The sequence below is a fragment of the Miscanthus floridulus genome, chromosome 11 (genome assembly GCF_019320115.1).
Source record: "Miscanthus floridulus cultivar M001 chromosome 11, ASM1932011v1, whole genome shotgun sequence".
Lineage (NCBI taxonomy): Eukaryota > Viridiplantae > Streptophyta > Magnoliopsida > Poales > Poaceae > Miscanthus > Miscanthus floridulus.
In genome coordinates this window covers 88,006,184-88,028,221 of record NC_089590.1, presented here as the reverse complement: position 1 = coordinate 88,028,221, position 22,038 = coordinate 88,006,184, and the positions used below count along the sequence as shown (strand labels likewise).

The following is a 22,038-nucleotide window of genomic DNA, read 5'->3' as shown; positions in this document are numbered from 1 at the left end:
TCCGCATATCCTTTACAGCGGCTAAACCCTTTTTTAGCCTAGTGGATAATGTACGAACAGTAGGGCTGTTATTCCGGGTGGTTCCTTGAGCCAGCCCTCAAACCAGCATCCCGGGTTCAATCCCTGGCCTTGGCACTGGAAGGCTCCTCCGTTCGCTTTCATTGTGGAAAAAAAAGATATCTATGAACATGAACGCTGTTGATGCCATAATAATATAGTAATATGTGGGAATGGGAAAGGAAAACAAGTGTTGTCATACTGTATTCCTGAATATTTGTTGACATTGCCGTACGGATGTTTGCTGCTGCTAGTTATAATTATTTTTCCTGTACTTTGTTTCCTATGTTCAGGCACTTCACCATCAGCGCTACTAGGTAGAGCAACCGAGTGACTTGTATGTGAAAATGTAGCATGAAATCGTGCCTTTACAGAACTATTCCTTCAGACTTTTCTCAAATGTCGCTGATTGATGCAGGAGGAAATGCCGGATCTTGATTCTTTGCTGGAGTACAATGAAATTGTTAGGAAGAAATTTGGTAGTGAAACAGAAGGATATCTGTTTTATAACAAATACGCTAAGGGGAAAGGATTTAGTGTTAGGAAAAGTTATTGTGAGTGGGGCAACGGCCACAATGAGAGGACCCTTCGGAAGTTTGTTTGCAGTTGTGAAGGTTTCCGCGAAGAGAAGGAGCTGAAGAGGGAGATTAAGAAGCGGAAGCCACGGAATATAACTCGTGTTGGTTGCCCGGCTAAATTTGTGATTGCTTGGGATCAGAACACAGGGCAGTGGTATGTGAAGGATTTCATCTATGAACACAACCATCCAATGGCGGAACGAGACCTTGCTTGTCTTCTGCGTTCACATAGAAGAATCAGTGATGAGCAAAAAGCTGATATTGTGGCGATGCAGATTTCTGGGATCCGCAAACACCAGATAATGAATATTATGGAAATGCAGTATGGTGGGTATGATAAGGTTGGATTTGCAACAAGGGACTTGTATAATTTCTGTCATCGTAATAAGGTGGAGACAGTTGCTGCTGGTGATGCTCAAACAGTCATCAGTTACCTAACAGAGTGCAGACATAGGGATCCTGATTTCTTCTTTGACTACAAGACTAATGAGAAAGGGCACCTGAAAGGACTGCTCTGGTGTGATAGTCAATGTCGCCTTGATTATGCAGCATTTGGTGATGTCATCGTATTTGATAGCACGTCAAAACGAATCGGTACAACCTGCCCCTTGTTCCTTTTGTTGGGGTGAATCACCATGGCAGCACTGTTCTTTTTGCATGTGGAATTCTTTCCCAGGAGACAATTGAGTCATATGTGTGGATTCTTAGGACATTCTCTGATGCCATGGTTCAGAAGCATCCTGTTTCCGTGATCACTGATGGAGACCTTGCTATGCAGAGAGCAATCGGGCTGGTGTGGCCGAATTCATCGCATAGGCTATGCATATGGCATATTGAGCAGAACATTGTGCGTAATCTTCACGATGATGGTGTGAAGGATGATTTCAGGTATTTCCTTTATGATTGTTGCTCCATAGAAGAGATTGAGAGGAAATGGCTAGAATTCTTGGATAAGCATAACGTTACAGATAAGGAGTCCTGGCTGTATCAGATGTATGAGAGGAGGAAAATCTGGTGTGCTGCGTACCATGCTAATAAGTGCTATTTAGGACTGAGGAGCAACCAGCGGAGTGAGAGCCTAAACTCTAGGCTTCAGGTAAATCTAGATCGTAAAATGACATTGTTCAAGCTGGTTGAGCACTTTGACCACTGCCTTTCGCGGCTGCGTAGTAATGAAGCGAATCTGGACTTTGAAGCATCGAATTCTTTGCCATGCTTAGAACCAGATGCTTCAATTATTGAGAAAGAGGCTGCGAAATCGTTCACACCAAGAATTTTTGCCAAGGTGCAGTTCAGCATAAAAGCAGCCAAAAAGTGTTTTGCGAGAGAGATTCTAGATGACTATGATGCGATTAAGTATATTGTTGGTAGGGAGGATAAAGGAGACAGAGAATACCATGTGGAATGTGAGATATGTGTTGATGGAGGCAATCTGAAGGGAATTTCTTGTTCTTGTCTTAAGTTGCAGTCCCTTGGAACCCCCTGCTCACACATCTTCTTTGTATTGGGATATCGCAAAGAACGTGAGCTTCCAGGCTGTTGTGTTTAGAAAAGGTGGACAAGGGGGGCCAAGAGTGCATTTCCTCCTATAAGGAAGAGCACCATGTATGACTATTCCGATAGCCTACAGAGATACCATGAGCTACGCAATATCAGCCACACTGCATCCTTTTTAGCATCTCGTTCACCTGAAGCATATGAGCGGCTGAAACATGTTCTGCATGAGGAAGCTGCTATGATCCTGCCAAACGGAGGAGAGAACAGAGACAAGAGGTATGCTCCGGTGCTGCCGCAATGCATGGATGTTGATTCTGCAGAGTCTAGAAATGTCTTGGATCCCCTGCATGTTCCTGGCAGAGGGGCCCCGAAGAAAAAGTTGAAGTCAGTTTCAAATAAGAAGAGATCTAAGGTGAAATGTACCCTGTGTAAGGGTGAGGGTCACAATCGGCGAACATGCTCCATGAGAGAAGAGGTAGTTAAGAGTAATGTTCATCAAAGCTAACAACTGCCTGTCTGTGAGGATTGTGTAGTTATGGCTAATGTTACTCTTCATTTGTAGGAAACAAAGCTCCCTGAAGATGTGCTGGATATATGATTTGCCAAGGATCCGCTTGCTGTTGCACAATAGGTACGATTTGTCTATAAATGTATTCGTCAGAAATTGCAAATACATCATGGAATCATGCTGCTTGGTTTGTTCATATCGTTGGCTTTGTGTTCGTGTTGATGTGTTGCTGATCCAGGCCAATCTGACCCTAAAATTATTATCTATCTAAACTACTTACTGTAATTAGTGCATTATCATTTTGTAGTGTGATTTTGCTTAGTAGGTAAATAAGCAATCTGTACACAATCAGTAGATGTGACCATTCCCTATACTTTGTTTTTCCCAAATGCTAGGAGGCACTGAAGGGCAATCGATTCAGTGAACCAGAAAGACCAAGCTGAAAAGCCTACTCGCTGCCTGCTTCGGTGGTCCTCACTCGGTGATGGGGATTGCTGGAATTGGGGTTGGAAGGACGTTCTGATAGAATTGTTCGAGGGGGGTTCCAGTGTCCATTGGTTGAGGATGGAGGAGAGGGTATTGTCTGAGGCAGGCGCGAGGGGTGAGGACGACTTCAGGAGCTGCTGCGGGGACGAGGAAGAGTGGGAGGACACCGAGGAGTCGTTCACGGCCGGCATCGCAAAGGGGGAGCTCGACGAGGCTTCGGTGCGCCTCTTCTTCAAGGGCGTGTCGAGCCCCGAGGCGGAGGGGAAGAAGCTGTCTGGGATCGGGGTCGTGATGGAGAGGTCCCCTGGTGTGCCTGTTCTCAAGGTGCAGAAGAAACTGGATTTCTATGTCGAGGAGCTGGTGGCTGAGCACCTGGCGCTCATGGATGGGCTGCTAGTCGCCCTACAGAATGGGATCAGGAAGATCTTTGCCTTCACCAATTCAGAGAAGCTCTACTTTCAGGTAAGAAATTGGTGAAGCTAATGCATCTGGTTTCAGTCAGCACAATGTTTGTAGCAACACTTTTTTTTATACATATTAAAATTTATATCGCCTTGTTGTTCTTCAAGCATATCAACAAAATCATGCACTTCATATCTGCAGATTTCGTAGGCTCAATTGTAACTCTAAATGACTGAAAATATGCCCTTTAGAAAATCTTGATTCCATATTGTAGTGGAGAGTGGCTGTGAACCAAGGCCTCAATGCCTCATTCAGCTTTCAACTGTGCATACCATTTTTATAATCTCTTTTTTTTGGCAGCGAATAGAAACATTACTCTTAAGGTGGTTGAATTCTTGCCTATAGTAGTTGTATTTTGATTTTTTCACCTCTGAGTGAATCCATATTGGTCAATTAACCATTCAAGTAGGCATAGCAGATAACTACCCCCAGCTGGCATGTTCAATATCTAATTGGTTATATGTACACATATTGCATGTTGCTGGTTCAACATTGTATGTTGAGTCTTTACACTGGAAAACAAACTGAAATGAAATGAGACAGTCAAATGCTCGAATAGCGGAGAATATGCAGGGACTTGCAGCTGTACACACTCCATATATTGCTGTATATGTTTTCTGCAGTTTTATATGCTATTAAAACTTTTGGTCATAAAGCATAGATTGCTCGCTGACAATCATGCTATTTTGGTTCAACTGCCTCATTTTCTTCCTGTTGTGTATATGTATCAAAATGAAATCTGTTCATCCTTTGATAACTCAACATGTCCTTTTTCTTGTCTTTTTTTCTTTGGTGCTGACAGATAGCAGCTTTTGGTAGCTTTAGGACATAGGATTCTTGAACTAGTGGATAAGTTGGAAGACTTTGATTTGATATTGCTTCCTAGCTTTGAACTTGAGAGGCCCTTGCAGTTGGCCAAAGAAGCTATAGGCATCAGATATCTATCTCCCTATGAGGTTGCTACCTGCCCGATTTGCCGTGAGGAGAAACTAGGTTCTTAGATGATCAAGGCAGGTTGTTCGCACACATATTGCTATAATTGCCTGACTGGGTATGTTGAAGAGAAGCTGCTGACCTCAAAGCTTCCCATAAGGTGCCCACAATTAAGGTGTAAATATCTTATTTCCGCTAGTGAGTGTAAATCATTCCTTCCAGTTAGCAGCTATGATTCCCTGGAGAGAGCATTTGCAGAAGCTGGCACCTCAGAAATGGAAAGATTTTATTGTCCCTTTCCAAATTGTTCAGTGCTGTTAGACCTTAGTCAGCACTTCTCTAGGGCAAGTTCATCAAGCCAGTCAGAACTCAGTTGTATCGAGTGCCCGGAATGCCATAGAGATATATGTATCAACTGTGGAGTGCCATGGCACATCATGATGGGCTGTGATGAGTACCAGAGCTTGCCTGCTGAGGAAAGAGATGCTGGAGACTTATCTTTGCATCAGCTTGCACAAAACAATAGGTGGAGGCGTTGCCAAAGATGCCGACGTATGATTGAACTAACACAGGGCTGCCTCCATATGACTTGCTGGTATGCTCTGTGTGTATATCTACATCCTCTGATGCATGTACTGTCTAAAGAAAACTAGTCAATTTATGCATAGAAGTGAGCTGTCCTGTTGTCTAAATCTAAAGTATCCAATTCCTGAACTGAGGTAATCCAAATGCTAGTGATTAGTGACCCAGCAGAAAAGATGATTATCTTTTAAAAGTACAGTAAACATTCATGATTTGCTTTGACTACTAATCCAATATTGATAGTTGTCCAAAATCAATGGAAATGTGTTAGGTAGTTATATTGTGTCAGTCCGCCATATTCTCACATCTCTGTGAAAGGTATGGTTGCTTGCATGAAAATGTTCATATTCAGTTCAGATTGTGCAGTTGGTCTCCATAATTCTGGTTCCCAAAAACTACACTGCAATTTGTTGCATGATATAAGAAGCAACAAATCTTGTAGCTGATTGAGTATAGGACCATGTTCATGTTTCTCTACACTAATATTCTGTTTGTATTGGGCATATCGGGATTCAGCCACGGTACTTCTTTTTAAGTAGCAAAGCGTGTTTTGTGTTGCCGTCACACAGATGGCCATTGCCATTAAAACGCATGTACTAAAGATTGTTCATTCATAAATACATGTGCTACTCTTTATCTTGGTGCTAAACGTCACTTGTGCAGGTGTGGGCACGAGTTCTGCTACTCGTGCGGTGCTGACTACGCTAGTGGTGTACAAACATGCCAATGCGTGTTCTGGGACGATGAAGCCATGGAGGCCTCCTCCGCTGAGCGATCCACCCAAGCAGCATCTGAGATCTGGGCATGGGACACATTTGACTGCATGCCGACCGCCGTGGAAGGGTACTCGGAGCAGGAAAGGGCACAGCTGGCGCTCATCCAGAGGTTCCTCGCTGGGGGTTTTAGCCTGGGCGACAACCACAACCCCAACCCCTGCCAGTCGCCGCCGCGCTGCGCCGACTCGTACATCGTCGACACCATGAAGGACCTCCACCAGCTCCCGTGGCTCGAGCGGTTCGTGTCGGTGATCAGCGACACCTACAACGATGACTACATCCAATGAGTGAAGAGAGACAGTTATAGATAGCAGTAAAGAAATGGCACATACTGAGTTCTCCGTTCAAAATAATAATATGTTTCCATGCCTGATATGCTTTCGTCATAAATACACTGGTGTTGTTTCCCCATTGTATGGTAACCTTTGGTGTTAGTGCATCAGCAAAAGAGTTCTCCATTTACAGTCTCGGTTATATGACTGTCTATTTCTTTCAAGTGAGTAATATATATCTTTGAGCTTTCTGAAATCACTCGTTTTGAATCGATCTGCAGCATGAGCAACTGCCTATATGATACCTGTTGTTCATTCACATAAGTGGCATCATTATGTTCTGTTGACGAAGGTTTTATGTTCGTGAATAACATACAATATTTTGGTTTGCTGGGCGCCACAGTTTTCAACGTCAGATAGCTCCGAGCAACTGGTCTATTCGCAAAGATGCATGCAATCTTCAGAAATAAGAAGACAAAATAAAGAAAAGGCTGTGGTGCCTCCATTATCCATACAAACTTTCTAGGATCCAACCAGTTATTGATCAAAATTGATCTCCTGTCCACTCAAACTTAAAGGTGATTTTTCACTACAGTTAGCTTGCATGGCGTGTCAATAGTACAGTACTGCAGTCAAATTGTACTTGAAGCAAAAGAACTACATGGATTAATTAGAATAAGCTGAACTGTTTAGGCTGATTAATCTAGACAGTTTTGCACATTGTATTGACTCCATGCCCTTGATGTGGAGGAGTGACCACAGCAAGCTTGTTCTAGGATAAGAAGGCACTCTCATGAATTGTCTAATGGACATTGCAGCACCTGTTTCTACCATTGTAGTTAGTAGAGCCCAGGCCATCTAATGGGCATTCCCTGAGCGCGCTGCCTTTATCAACATTCTAATTAGAAGTAAAATAGACAAAGGACAAGCCACTGCAATTTAGTTTTCAGAAAAAAAATATCAGCTTGCACAATCACAGTAACATGCATTCAGTTTTCAGAAAAGTAGCAGCTTGCAACACTAATAGACCAAGTGCATTCAGTTTTCAGAAAAATAAAACAAGTGACCAAGTAAAAGACCAAACTCCAACTATCCAATAGCTAAGAAGCATGTTTGTTCATCGCATGAGACATGTCGTCTTGTTCAGCTTCCTCATCAGCGCGTCGTTTCTTCATCACACGAGATGTGTCGTCTTGTTCAGCTTCCTCATCAGCGCTGCCCGATAGATGGTCCTCCTCATAAGGCTGCCATGGATGGCCTTCGTCATCAGGCTGCCATGGACGGCCGTCCTCATCATAAAATCCAACTCCGTTCACTATGTACAGATGCCTTTCTCCTTGACGTAGTTCAGGGCCCACTCTATCGCATCTGTCTCGCCCGCCTCATCTGACTTGACGAATCTGAGATCTGAAAGCGGCTGCCTCAGCCCACTCATGTTCTCCACAACACCTAGGACAGGGACACCAACCTTCTTGCAGAGAGTTGGACTGAGAATGTGCTCTTTCCAACACCTCCCTTTCCAGACAAAACTAATAATTTGTGCTTCACAGTAGCCAACCTCTCAACAATAGCAACCACATCTGCAAAATACAACCAGCCAATAATCAGTTCATTTTCACTTAAATGATATACAAGCAGCAAGTAAATAGTGTCCCTGTATATATAATTCATTCATCCACCTACGGCTAATGGTATAATCACATTGAATTGCATGCAAACAATCCTAGCTCAAGATAAATGGCCACCAGCTACAAAAGTTAAGGCAATCACACATTTAACATGCTGCTTTGCAGTGAAATGTATCAAAAATAAACTACAATGACTAAATCACATTTAGAATTGTTGACGATTGCATTTAGGCAAAGCATTTATTTATAGTGATTGCATTTGGGAAAATCATTTATTTATAGCATTGATGGGTCACACTTGAAAACTTGATGGTGTAGTCTTTAGCATCCACTAAGTACATAATCACATTGAGTTTCTAGCTCAATCTGAAATTCTTCAATCCTCAACATTTACAACAAGCCGATGGATTGTGTACAATGTTCGTAAAGCTTCTCATTACTGAAAATGGAGGTAATCCATTGAAGCAGCTTTAGCAAATAGCTCAACATACTGACACTCAAGTAGCACAAATTGTAAAATATCTCATACTCCATAGAAAACCTCTCAAAGATCATGGAGATCCCAAGGTAGCTAAGAAGTTCATATCAGAAGTAACAGAAAATGACTGATGATATTTTTCCAAAGAATATTCTTTTTCCTGTGGTCTGATCTGCCATTCCTTGCAAGGTAAGGAAAAGGCAGGTTTGAAACAACAGAGCTTACAACCTAGCATAAAAAACCCCCACTTGGAACAAGATCCAAATAAGAAAACCATGCACAATTTTAATCTCACCAAATTCAAGATTCAAAGTTAGAACCTTCAATAACATTAGCTGTAGTGGCCTCTTTATATCCTTTTGGATTAAATGGATGTGGCATCTGGACATCACAACAGATCATAAATGAATTCTTTTACAGGAATGAACAGGCCATAATGAATTGTTTGTAAGGAATTGAACACATAGGTGAATTGTTTTACAGGAATTGCATTTCCCTAAGTCTCCACCACTTTCCTCACTGTGTTTTTATGCTAGCAAACAAAACTTTGAAGAAGTCACAAATGTAATTGCTTCAAGATTTAATTAATCAATTGGATTCGATTGGACGCTGGATGGGCACTTGTCCGGTGAAAATCTTTTATTAGGCAGCTGAAAACGATGGGAGTTGATTCTGAAGTTGTAGATCATTTTGGAATTTTGGAACATAGAGCTAGATAATAGTGAGTTGTAGATCATTTCGTTGTGGTATTCTACCACAAGATACAATTGTGTAAACAAGATTCTGGTAGTTTCTACCCACTCTGGCCACGTTTGGAATACATGAATTTCTTGTCAATTTCTTTGTTGGCATCTAGATAGAGAAAAAGGCAACATGTTCTCATGTATATGCATGCTTCTGATCTACAAAATTTGCAAATGATGGACACCAGCTTTCAGTTAATCTCATACAGATACAGAAGAACAGCTAGTTCGACCAACACAGTCTCAGCAACCCAGGTGCCACGTAAAGGAACATCCAATGCTACAATGCTACAAAAATGCAACGAAACAGAATAGCAGAGCAGCGCAGACCTTGAATGGGAGAAGCGATGCCTCCTGCTGCAAGATCTAGGCGACGTGGGCGCCGACAGCGCCTGCAGCAACGGCAGACGGTGGTGCTTCCTGCTAAGGGGCGCCGGCACGGAGGGCAGCGTCACAGGGGCAGGGCGTCGGCGTCTGGCAGCGGGGCCGAGGGCACAACGGCCAGCGAGTGAGAGGGCAGGGCTGCCGGCACGACGCAGTGCGAGGGCGGCGGCGGCGGCTATAGCGAGGGAGAGAGCAGGGCGGCGGCTAAGGCGAGCACGCGAGCGAGGTGCGTGCGATTGGGGGAGACCGGCGAGTTCGGCGTGTGGTCTTGGGGGCGAGGGCGGGGGCGGGGGCGGGGATGGGCGCCGGTGCTGTGGGGAGGCGGATGTCGGGCAGGCCGACGACGTTTCCCTTCGCGTTGGTGCGTGGGTGGGCTCGGAGGTGGGCCGGCGTGGGCGGTGAGTTGTCTTTGCGAAATGACCATAATGCCCTTGAACGAATAAAAACAATAAAAATAGCTATTTTTGTTAGGCATCAGAAAGCGTCAACAAGCGTTAGGAAGCATTTTCAACCATCGTAAAAGGGCTCATTCTAAAGTACCTGAGAAAACCTAAATAAACTTGTCACCAACCACAACATAGGGATAAAACTTAGAGTTTATTTTTTGATGGGAATCCTCGATTCCACTAACAAACATGTCCAGGCAAATCGCCAGATACCAAGTTACTTACAAAATCAGGAGCTTGACTAAAAAACATAGAGGGGCTAAAACACACGCTCCATGGGAGGCTAAACCATCAGCAACCCTATTACATGTTCTTCTCCAACTCCGGTGAGCTCGGCCGCCATCATCTTCTCTAACTCCGGCGAAACTCCCCCGCCCCGACTAGGCTCGGCCGCCGCGCTACCGCCGCCAGGGCCCCTAAACCGCCCGGCCACCATCCTCACCGCTTGGCCTGCTTGCCTTCCCCCGACCAACCCCTTCTACAGTAGTTGGAGTTGGAGAAGAAAGAGGAGTAGAGGCTTGCCGAAACACTAGCCACCACCGTCGTCGTCTTCATCTCCAGTGGGCTCAGATCCAGGAGGAGGAACCAGTCTACCTCATTGGAGCCGCCGCCGCCGCTGTCATCTTCGTCTTCACCGTCGTCATTGTCTTCGGGAGCGGGCGCGGGGTCGCCGGGGAGCTCGCGGAGGGATGGATGGATGAAGGGAGGGAGGGAGGGAGGAGCCGTGTCGGGGAGGAGGGCGTGGGAGCGCAGGGGGGGGGCGTCGTAGAGGCGTCTGGTCTCAGGTGTCTGTTCGGACACTCGAGACACAGCATTACCGATACTCCAAAGGCCTTGCTTCTGGTTTTCATTTCATCCCATGGGCTCTAATCTCAAATCTGTCTACGAAGGTTTCAAACCTACCAATACCTTCGGCTGAAGTGAACATCCACCACTGACCACCGCTACCAAACTCAGCTGCTACATTTTGGACTTCCAGCATGCAACCGATATACTCAAGAATCCTCCAAGCACACAAGACACAACATCTTCAACCCTACACTTGGGGAAGTTGAGGACAGCACTTCAAGCACATAGCATCTTCGCTGCCATGTTTCAGAAAGGAAGCTAAGGCCCGGTGGCTCGCATTAGTTTCAACATCGATATGCGTAGGATCAATTCACACTAATCAAAGGGGGTGAATGATTGCGGAAACCAAAAACTAATTCTAAAACTTCACCCTAAACACAAAACCAAATTACACCTTATTTTAAAGTTCTGTGCAGAACACTACACCCTTACTAAAAATAATCTCGACAAAACACCATATTGACCTCAACATTTTACAGATCAAAGTAGATGAAATTATTGAACTGACCCAACTGGAATCATGTCAATCGAGGTCTAGAACTAGAGATATAAAAATAACAATCATGCTGCGTCTGATGGTGACGAGAATTGATTAAACCTTAACTTCAAGATTAAACAAAATCTAATAAAGTGTAATCAATCAAACTGCTTAGATCAATAGCACAAAGCCTTACCACAGTTTTAGATAGATCTACAAGAGACATGACCTTCTATGACGTTGCATTTATGTCGTAGAAAGTGAAAAATTTGTCGTATTGCACAATTTGTGATGCACGCACGACGAAAATGCATTCGTCACCTATTCCATGTAGCTAAAGGTGTTCTGCGACAAAAGTAATATTATCGTCGTAATTTTTACGACGTTCATACTTGTGTCATTGATTTACAACGCTCGATTTTTGTTGTTACGAAGCAGACAAAACATGGCAAAACATTGACCCTAGATGACTATGCAGGTGGCACGTAGGATAACACTACCTCAGATTTGGACATCATTGTCGGTTCAAAAACCCCCTTCACTGCCGGATTTTGAACCGATAGTGGTATACCGACAGTGATGGGGGGTTGACATCACTGTCGGTTCTTAAAAACCGACACTGATCTACAGGCAACAGTGTCGGTTCTTGGCGCCTCCACCCGACAGTGTCTAGTTGAACAACACTGCCGGTTTATAGTCCCAACCGATAGTGATGGTTGCTTCAAGAGTGTCAGTTCTTGACTCAAGCCAACAGTATTGAGCAAGCCTACACTGTCGGTTCATGGCTCAAGCCGGCAGTGTTGAGCAAGCCAACACTGTCGGTTCATGGCTCAAGCCGGCAGTGTTGAGCAAGACAACACTGTTGGTTTGTTGATAACCGGCAGTGATGGTTACGACAACACTGCCGGTTCGTTGCTCACTGGCAGTGATGGCCCGTTCACATTTTATTATTTTATAATTGATTTTAATTTATATTTTTTCGTGGAATCGGGTTTCGCTTTATATACGCTATGTAGACGACAGGTCTATCAATATTAAACATTACAAATATTACGGTTATAGTTCAAATGTTCTTATCAAAATCTCGATCCCTCAAAATAAAAAAAGTGTTCTCGGACTTCACAGATTGTGCAATGCTTCTCGGACTTCTTACAATAATCTAACGAGCCGCTCTGGGCCATACCGGTCCTTGTACTTCATGGATTGTGCAATGGAAAATACTCCATCTTTTTCCAATACCTCGGCTAAGATGAATTTTGCAAGCTCCGATTGCAGTGTGACGATCTCCATGTCTAACAGCCTTTGATGGTTATATTTCTTGCGCTGTCGTTTAAAAAACATGATATCCAAAGAGGAACAGTAAATCATTTTATTGAATTATTAATAGACATAAATGAAATGGGGATTATACACACCAACTTATCGGCTTCTTCTGATTTCCCACTGAGGTAGTGAAGCATTGCCCATATTACATAAAACCCGCATTCATTGTTTTCCGCTGGCTGTGATAGGTACTTTCCCTCCATTTCGATAACCTTGAATGGGACCGGCGTCCCACCGATATGTCTTCTTCGAACACTGAGCAACATTAAAGGGAGAAACATTAGAAAGCGGTATGTGTGATTAGAAAATAATATGTTATTAGGATCGCTTACTAATTCAGCACTGCCACCAGTGCATCCAGATGATGAAATGGTTTTTTCTTCGAGTCCCACACCTCGATCAGATTTTTGGCAAGATTGACACAAATGAAGACAAAATAGTTGCTACAATCACATAATCCTAATTATTGAATAATCTTAATGAAAAAAGAAGCATAAAATTAAAAGCCAAGAACACATACTCGCAGTTATAGGCTAGAAGTATGTGGGTTTTCTTCTTCATCGTGAATTCGTCGAAAACAACAATCATTCTCTGTTTCAGGTCTTCCACGTCACATCCATGGAGGCCTAGACATGTCCTCTTATTGACTCGCAAGGGGTCCAAGAAGCCTATGTAATCCTATTTGCTTTTTAGAATGCAAAATTTTGCTATACACCTACATAAAATCATGGGAAGTGCTCAAAAGTTAACAATTTGTGTCTCGAGAGAGTAGTTAATTGTAATATCGTGCGTGTAGGGTACTTATATAGTCCACAGCGTCAACATTTGAACTTTGAGAGAGCGTTTCTAATATAGCTGGAACAAGCACTCCCACTTGACATCAAACTTCTCTTCTTCAGGATAATGAAAAACATGTGGCGAACGGATAATAACCTCAAAACCAAAGTCGTCCGTCTCTGTTGCTTGAGCCATGTAATATTCATATAACTGACGCATATTTGTTGTTAGATTTTTATACTCATGATCGGGAACCAAAAGATTGCCCCTTTTATACTTCATTGCCGGTGTTCCCGTCCCTTGTACATCATAATAGATGTTCACGACCTCTTCCATAGTTAATCCTGGGTTGTCTTCGACGTACTTCTGTATATTTCTTAAATCTTTATTGTGTATTTCTTCGTCTCTTGTTGTAGCATATTTATTCTGTGTTTGCATTTCGAATTCGGACTTCAACAAAAATGAAGGCAGTGAGGCACAGAGATTGAAGAAACTAACACAATCTTCCTTCGAGATGTGTGCTATAAATTTTTCTTTCATCAAGGTGGTAACGCTGCCACTGAACGACCTTTTTCTTTTCTATTGGTCCACTTTGGGAGCATTAGCGACCGAATCTAAGGACCTTTTCTACAACTGTGAGGATGTCCTTGATCTTATTTTGGGCTGAGGTGGAGGAGGAGGAGGAGGAGGATGACGACGAGAATTCTATTTTCTTGACGCTGATGAAGATGAAGGAGGAGGAGTCTCTTTTCTCAGGGCTGATGAAGATAGAGTCGGACGAGGAGGAATAGAAGGAGACCTCTGTCTTCTTAGGGGTGATGGCTTCAGATGAGGAGGGGAGTGATCTCTGTTGGGAGATGATGAGTGATCATCGCAGGTGGGCGAAGACTCACAGTCGTCCTCATCATCAGAGGACAATTGATGGTCAAGCTTAATGAAGCGCTTGCATCGGCCACTTGAGAGCCCTTGTTTTGACCAAGTTTCGGCATGTCTTCCGCTACGGGGTACTCAATGGGTATCTTGTTATACTTCTTATCAAGTATTCTGTCAATGATGACGCGAGCGTACCCCTATGGAATTGGACGACCATTAATTGTCCCATCTCCCGCATGCCAAGCCTGGCCGAGTGCCACCTTGTCCTTTGTCCATTCCTAACAGATGTACAACTTGACATTGATGGGTTCAGTGATGCCGTCCACTGGATGAGGCACATTCGCCTCTTCTTCATCAAGCAGGGTCGATCCGTAGCTGCTACGACCCCTAAACTGTGGGCTAAAGGCAGTAGGAGTAGGGTTTTATGGTACTCCTAACCCCTTGGACAACAAAATTTGCTCGACTCGCGCTTCAACAGTCGCCTTAATCCGTGCTTCCATTCTGTCTTCCATCTCTTTTAGTCGCCTCAAATACTCTGCCTTATGTTCCGCTCTACCCCTCGAGCGACTACGGTAAGTGTTAGATTCTTGGGGGAATGCTAGTTTCTAAGGAACAACATCGGTTCCTCTAGTGCGACTAGGGTGCTCCTTGGTTCTGAGTGCTTGGTTGAGCACGTCTTTCTCTCTATTAGAAGTGTGAGTCCCTTGCCTCACCTCCTCAGTTACCTAGGAGATCCTCTGTATGAATTCACTCATGGGTTGATTTGTGGAGCTAAAGCTCCCATCCTCGGCGTGCCGTACATTCCTCCCCATATAGTATAATACCGATCTGGCCTCCCAATCGATGGTCTCAACCTGAACGCCTTCCTCAGTAAGGCGATCTATCTTTTGAAGTTCTGCTTTAAATTTTGGCATCTTTTTGGCGTAGCCATGAGAGCCGAGATGATGATGATTCGTCACTTTCTGTGAGTTCTTCTTATTCTTCCTGCTCAGTGCTAAGTACTCCTCGGATAACCTATATTTCTTGAAATCCTGCCAGAAGTCCTTCTGCTTGCTAAACTGTCCACCATCGAAATCTGGCTCTTTATTTTGGAGGACAAAATTCTTGTACAATGTCCCCTTGAAATTCTTGAAGCATGTCCCCATGATTTCTTTTGCTTTTTTCTTGACTAACTCCCTGTTATACTCGGTTGGGAAAGTGAAATACTCTGGGATCTTGACATCCCATATGTAATCCTTCTCACTTTCGAGAACCCTCCATGGGTCATCATCTTTCCCAATCCACTTCCTGTACCTAATCGGGATGAAGTCCCTAACAAGTAACCCGATGATAGTCTTGTATTTGGTCAAAGCTATAGGCGGTGAGAGTGGATCCCCGAATTCATCGAACTCAGTAATGTGCTAGTGTGCATTCCTACCAACAGGAATCTTTGACACGCCTCGCTTGGATCTGGCCTTCCTGCTACCCGAACCCTCTGGCTCCTCGGCTGGCGGAGGCTCTTGCTAGAGACACCAAGTAAGCTATGACCCTCTCAATTGATTAGTGTGTGTGGCTACATAGTCATATGATACCAAAGTTACCTGGCCATCTTGGTCATTTTGACCCAAATCGAGTAGGCCGGACAGGGTCCATGGCTGCTCGTTCTCACCATCCTGATTGACACCATCACCGTTTGTCAGATCATGCGGCTCTCCCGTCCCAGCGATATCAGCCGCTTCTTGTTGCCGATCTGTTCTTCGGCGATGATGAGTCATGGCTGTGACACGATCGTGGTTAGTTTTGGCTGCGGACAACTACTAATAGCATATGTTCATATATATATATATATATTAATATGTTTAAAGCAAAGTCTAATAATAAGTCCATATATAACAAAGTCAAATAATAGCATATGTTCACCTAGAACAAATTCATTGTTTGATTGACCACATACAACAAAGTCCACCTACTATTCTACGAAACTAAGCCTACATCAACTTTCAAATAAGAAAATCAATGACCATAGCTATAAATAAAAGCATGACATCTTTTCAAGACCAAGGAGCAATTCTCCTAATCTTCACATCTCTGGCGGGTGGCTTCTCTTCAATCTCTAGTGCCAGCGGATGGCCATGGTGATGAGGACATCGCCACGCTGGACACACCGGCGCCATGGTCTTCCCCAAGTTCCAATTCGTTCCCAACTCAGCTGCCACGTCGCCCTCGGATTCAGCAGACACGTCGTTACTGTTTCGGTCATAACTTCCACATACGACATCGAAATGGGCCGTTCTTGGATGCGTTGGAAAGGGGACGACGACGCCGTCGTTTTGGATCTGGTCCTAGCTCCAGAAGGTCCGTGGATCATTCTGTGTGACCACGGCAAGGTGTTGCATCACCTATTTGGGCCAACTTGGCCATGTATCGTGTCGGGCCTTAAGCCCAAGTTGTGGGCGCCCAACCCCTGGCCGTCCCCAACCCTAGGTCGAGTCTTAGACTATAAACACAGCCGCCGCCACTGCTACACAATTGGGTTTTGTTTAGAGTTTAGTTTTCCATTGAGAAACTGAATCGTTCATTGTAACTGTGGTGACAAATCCTTTTACAGTGATCCAGGGCCCCCGTTCTTGATCTCCTCCACTGTGTCGATTAGTCCTTTGGAACCAAGTTCTTGAACCCTCTATTGATATTCGCGTTATTCATATTTGCAATTTCAGATTGCGTGTTTTACTTTCTTGCTTGTGCTCTTCGATTCGCTTGCAGGAAAAGCCTTCTTGGCGAGGTCAATCAAGTTGTGCTTGGTTGATAACCAACGGAGCAGTGGTGTAACGGTTGTAGGGTTCGAATCGTATCTAATTTGAAGCCGGATCGTCAACGTCGAGATCTCCACAAATCAAACTTACCGGCTACCTCTCGGAAGATCGGCCCTGTACTCATCAATTGGTATCAGATATTTCAGGTTTACCGCGAGGTATAATCTCGTTTGCCTTAGATTCATATTTGTTCATTACCTAGAGTCCACAAAAAGCCCAAAAATATTTCAATTTCCGCTGTCCTATCGCCCTTTGTGCCTTTGCAATTTCGTTTCAGATTCGTGTTGTTGAGTTTGTGTCCGTGGTCGAGTCTTGTTGCTGGTTTAGGATTGTGTTCGTGGTCGTAGTTCAATCGCCCGTTGCTGTGATTTTGTTTTCCGCCGCTATCCCATCCACCGTTCCCAAACAACAAATCGAAGCCACCATATTACTCGACTTGCCCCGCTAGCCGCCTTGTGTAACTTCTCGCCGCCGCACAAACCCTAGATAGGTTGCCAGCCGCTCTTATTTTGCCTACATCGCAGCCCTCCTTACATCATCAGGCGAATACCTACTGCTGTGATCGGTGTTAGAGTTTAGGGACGCTTTGCCCTAACTGCCGCCGCCGTGTTGTGCCTCCCGAAAAACATACCTTGAGATACCTTCGGTAAAACAGGCATAATTTTTCGCTCGTTTATTAGAAAAATCTAAAATTTTTTGTGCAGCTTCTTGACACCATTTGGACCCGACCCAAACTCGGCTTCGCCCTGTTTGGTTTCATCAGAATTGCCAAAAAAATCGGGAAAATATAGAAAAAAATTGTCAAAGTTTTTGCACGCTTTTCAGAGAATGTGCTGAATTTCTGTAGACCACATCCTACCTCAGTTGTAGGTGCCAATTTTTGTGGTTGCATCTTTTGTGATCCTTGTTCAGAGAAAAGTATAAAAAAATAGTAAAAAAAAGTTTGTTTCCTACTAGTGCCTTTTGGAAAAATCCGGGAAAACTTCAGGAAAAAGGAGATATCTGGACTATTTGCTTGTTCTGTGAGTTCTTTCGATCGTCCTTTGTTTTCACCTTGTTGCGCTACGTCTCGACACGTCTTAGCCAGCACCTGTGATTTGTACTTTGGATCCAGATTGAACAATCGCTACTCTGCACTCGTTAATTGCTAATCCTTGCTGTTATATTGTGTGCCTACCCATAGCTCCATATATTCTTCTGTCAGCACAGGTTCATCTTGCAACTGTTACCCACGCTCAACAACAGATTGCTTCGCCACTTTAGTTTTACTCCTGTTTGGCGTTGGTAAGAATACAGGCAAGACGGTGGTAAGCCGCTTGTGATTTTGCATTCCACTTTCACCACCATCACCACCACTTGTTTCCTTTTAGTTGATAGGTATAATACTTTGGTGTTGTCTTTTTCTATCTTCTAACCATGGCAGGAACTCCGACGGACTTCAATGAGTGCGTGTCCAAGGGCGAGCTTGCAACGTTCATGACTGAACAACACAATCTTATGACCGAGCTGACGCGCAACGTGAACAATCTGGTCACCCGCATTGAACAGCTTGAGCAACGCCCTCCACCTTATCGTGCTGATGATGAAGATGCGGATGCTTTTGGTGATGAGGATGCGTATGCTGACGGTGGTGCCCGTCGCCGCCTCAACTTCAATCGTCGCGGTATGGCAGGTAATAATCATGGTAATAATGATCCTTTTGCTAAAATTAAATTTAGTCTACCACCTTTTGCTGGTAATGTTGATCCAGAGGCATATTTAGATTGGGAGCTTGCTGTTCAACAAAAATTTGATTCTCATAATGTTCCTGCTGAGCATAAAGTTAGACTTGCTACAAGTGAGTTTACTAATTTTGCTTTGTTCTGGTGGAGTGATCTTTGCAATGCCAATAATGCTGCTGCTGTGCCTCAAACTTGGAATGTTTTAAAGCAACGTATGAAATCTCGTTTTGTTCCTCCTTATTACCAACGTGATTTACGTTTGAAACTACAAACTTTAAAACAAGGTGATAAATGAGTAGAAGCATACTATCAAGAATTGCTTATTGGTTTAGCACGTTGTGGTATAAATGAAGATGATGATGATGCTAGTGCTAGATTTTTTGGTGGTTTAAACCATGATATATAGAACATACTTGATTACAAAGAATGGCGCAATTTTTCCCAATTGTATCATCTTGCTATTAAGGCCGAACGAGAAGTACAGGGACGCAAACAACACCCGCCTTTTAGGTCTAACAATGGGAGGAATTTTCAGCAGCGTTCCGAGACGGATACGCCCAAGCTTCCTGTTGCACCACAGTCATCTACACCTCCATTTTCTTCCGGGGTAAGTAAATTGTCTAATGTGCAGTTTCCACAGCTGAAGAAAGGTGGCACTCCGGGTGCTTCTACTAGCTCCTCCTCGTCCAGCTCTAAAATCATTTGCCACCGATGCAAAGGCATGGGACATGTCATGAAGGAATGCCCCAGTCGTCACGCTTTCATTGCTACCGAGGATGGATATGTAAGTGCTAGTGATGTTGAAGATGATTTAGCCCTTGCTGCTAACATTGATGTAGATCCCACCGAGGGCGATCAAGACAAGGAGGCCATCACCATTGACTCCGTGGCTGCTGCCGCGGACTACCCTAGCCTTCTTGTGCAGCGTGTGTTAAGTACACGTGTGGGTCATGAAGAAGAGATGAAGATCCAACGCCACAATTTGTTCCACATGTATCTCATTGTGCAGGGTTGTCGTGTTCTCACTATCATTGATAGCGGGAGTTGCAACAACTTGGTGAGTTCAGATTTGGTTGACAAGCTTGGCTTGACCACACGACAACATTCGTATCCATATAAACTTCAATGGTTCAATAATAGTGGTAAGACTAAGGTAACTAAATCAGCACGCATTAGCTTTTTCACAGGCTCTTATCATGATACTGCTGATTTTGATGTTGTCCCTATGCAAGCTTGTTCCATTTTGTTAGGTCGCCCATGGGAATTTGATAATGATGCTTTACACCATGGTAGAACTAATACATACACTATCATACATAAGGACAAGAAAATTACATTGCTGCCTTTGTCTCCTACGGATATTATTAAACATGCTAATGAGATAAAAAATAAACCTCCAACAGACATTGCTAAAAATAATGGGATTAAGTTAAAAGGAGGTGCTTTTCTTGCTATAACTCCTGCTACTGCTGAGTTATGTGATAATCCTGATGCACCATGATATACTATGTTTTGTCAACCTTTTATGTCTGGTGCATTGCCTGCTGTCACTAACCTTTTGCAGGAGTTCGCTGATGATGGGATGGAGTCGAGGACGACTCCAATTCTACAAGGAGGGGATAATGAGGACATCGCCAAGATGGAGTCGAGGACGACTCCAATTCGAGAAGGGGAGGATGATGAGGACATCGCCACGCTGGACACACCGGCGCCATGGTCTTCCCCAAGTTCCAATTCGTTCCCAACTCAGCTGCCACGTCGCCCTCGGATTCAGCAGACACGTCGTCACTGTTTCGGTCATAACTTCCTCATACGACATCAAAATGGGCCGTTCTTGGATGCGTTGGAAAGGGGACAACGACGCCGTCGTTTTGGATCTGGTCCCAGCTCCAGAAGGTCTGTGGATCATTCTGTGTGACCACGGCAAGGTGTTGCATCACCTATTTGGGCCAACTTGGCCATGTATCGTGTCGGGCCTTAAGCCCAAGTTGTGGGCGCCCAACCCCTGGCCGTCCCCAACCCTAGGTCGAGTCTTAGACTATAAACACAGCCACCACCGCTGCTACACAATTGGGTTTTGTTTAGAGTTTAGTTTTCCATCGAGAAACTGAATCGTTCATTGTAACTGTGGTGACAAATCCTTTTACAGTGATCTAGGGCCCCCGTTCTTGATCTCCTCCACTGTGTTGATTAGTCCTTTGGAACCGAGTTCTTGAACCCTCTATTGATATTCGCGTCATTCATATTTGCAATTTCAGATTGCGTGTTTTACTTTCTTGCTTGTGCTCTTCGATTCGCTTGCAGGAAAAGCCTTCTTAGCGAGGTCAATCAAGTTGTGCTTGGTTGATAATCAACGGAGCAGTGGTGTAACGGTTGCAGGGTTCAAATCGTGTCTGATTTGAAGCCGGATCGCCAACGTCGAGATCTCCACAAATCGAACTTACCGGCTACCTCTCGGAAGATTGGGCCTGTACTCATCACATGGTTTGTATTCATTGAACCATAGTAGGCCGGTTGTCCATGGTTTGCAAGGTAGGCCAAATGACTATAGTAGTCCCTCAAAGCTTCAGCTTCTGTGTTGTATTTTTTGTGCAAATTACTAGGGTAGCGATTGACTTGAGCATAGCAATCTTCCTAGGTTCGATAAATTTCAAGCACGTGACCAACATGCACTACATACTATGCTATGGTTGCCTATACATTTAAGTAAATTAGGTTGTTATTCAAACATGATGTATTCTTATAAAATTTAATATATTTATGAATAACACACAACCATTGCATAGATAGGAGTGTTTGGAAAACAGCTATTCACGTGCCTCAGTAATAGTTACTACAACTTATGATTATATCATCATTGCACATGACCATAGCCTCAGTCCAATTAATATATTAAGTCATCATAACCTTAGTCTAAGATCATTGAACCCTCTACAATGCATACAAGATAAAGAAAAGTTGTTAGATGTAGGAAAGATATAAATAATATTTTTTATTCGTTAAAAACCAAATGATGATTTAGAGAGCCAGCTTAAGACTTTTGGATATACTCCTAGAGATGTCTCAGAGTCTTTAGTCTCACTATAAATCCCCCAACCATCGGCTCGAGGTTCTTTCACAAGTATCAGTGCAGGTAAGCATCTTTCCAAATTCCAATCTTCTTTGATAATGATTGTTTCTTCCTGCCTGATACTGATCGAACAACCCTCGTTTGCTTGTAGTTAGCCTTAGTCCAATTAACTTTTCTTTATCTTGGCTTTTGCACAAGCTTGAAACTTGAAGTGACTCATAATAAGCTCTAGGAATAAGATTTGTGAAAGGAGTAAGAAGACCCAAATCTTTTAGAAATTAGTTGTAGTTGTACTTGTACCTATCTAGTCCATGCTAAGATGTGC

General features: G+C 43.8%; 2 pseudogenes; both read left to right on the top strand.

Annotated features, from left to right (window-relative positions):
• The first annotated feature begins 481 nt into the window (after positions 1-481).
• On the top strand, positions 482-2,730 carry LOC136492388 (protein FAR1-RELATED SEQUENCE 5-like; annotated as a pseudogene).
• Positions 2,731-3,092: 362 nt separating this feature from the next.
• On the top strand, positions 3,093-6,407 carry LOC136492387 (E3 ubiquitin-protein ligase RSL1-like; annotated as a pseudogene).
• The last annotated feature ends 15,631 nt before the right edge of the window (positions 6,408-22,038 follow it).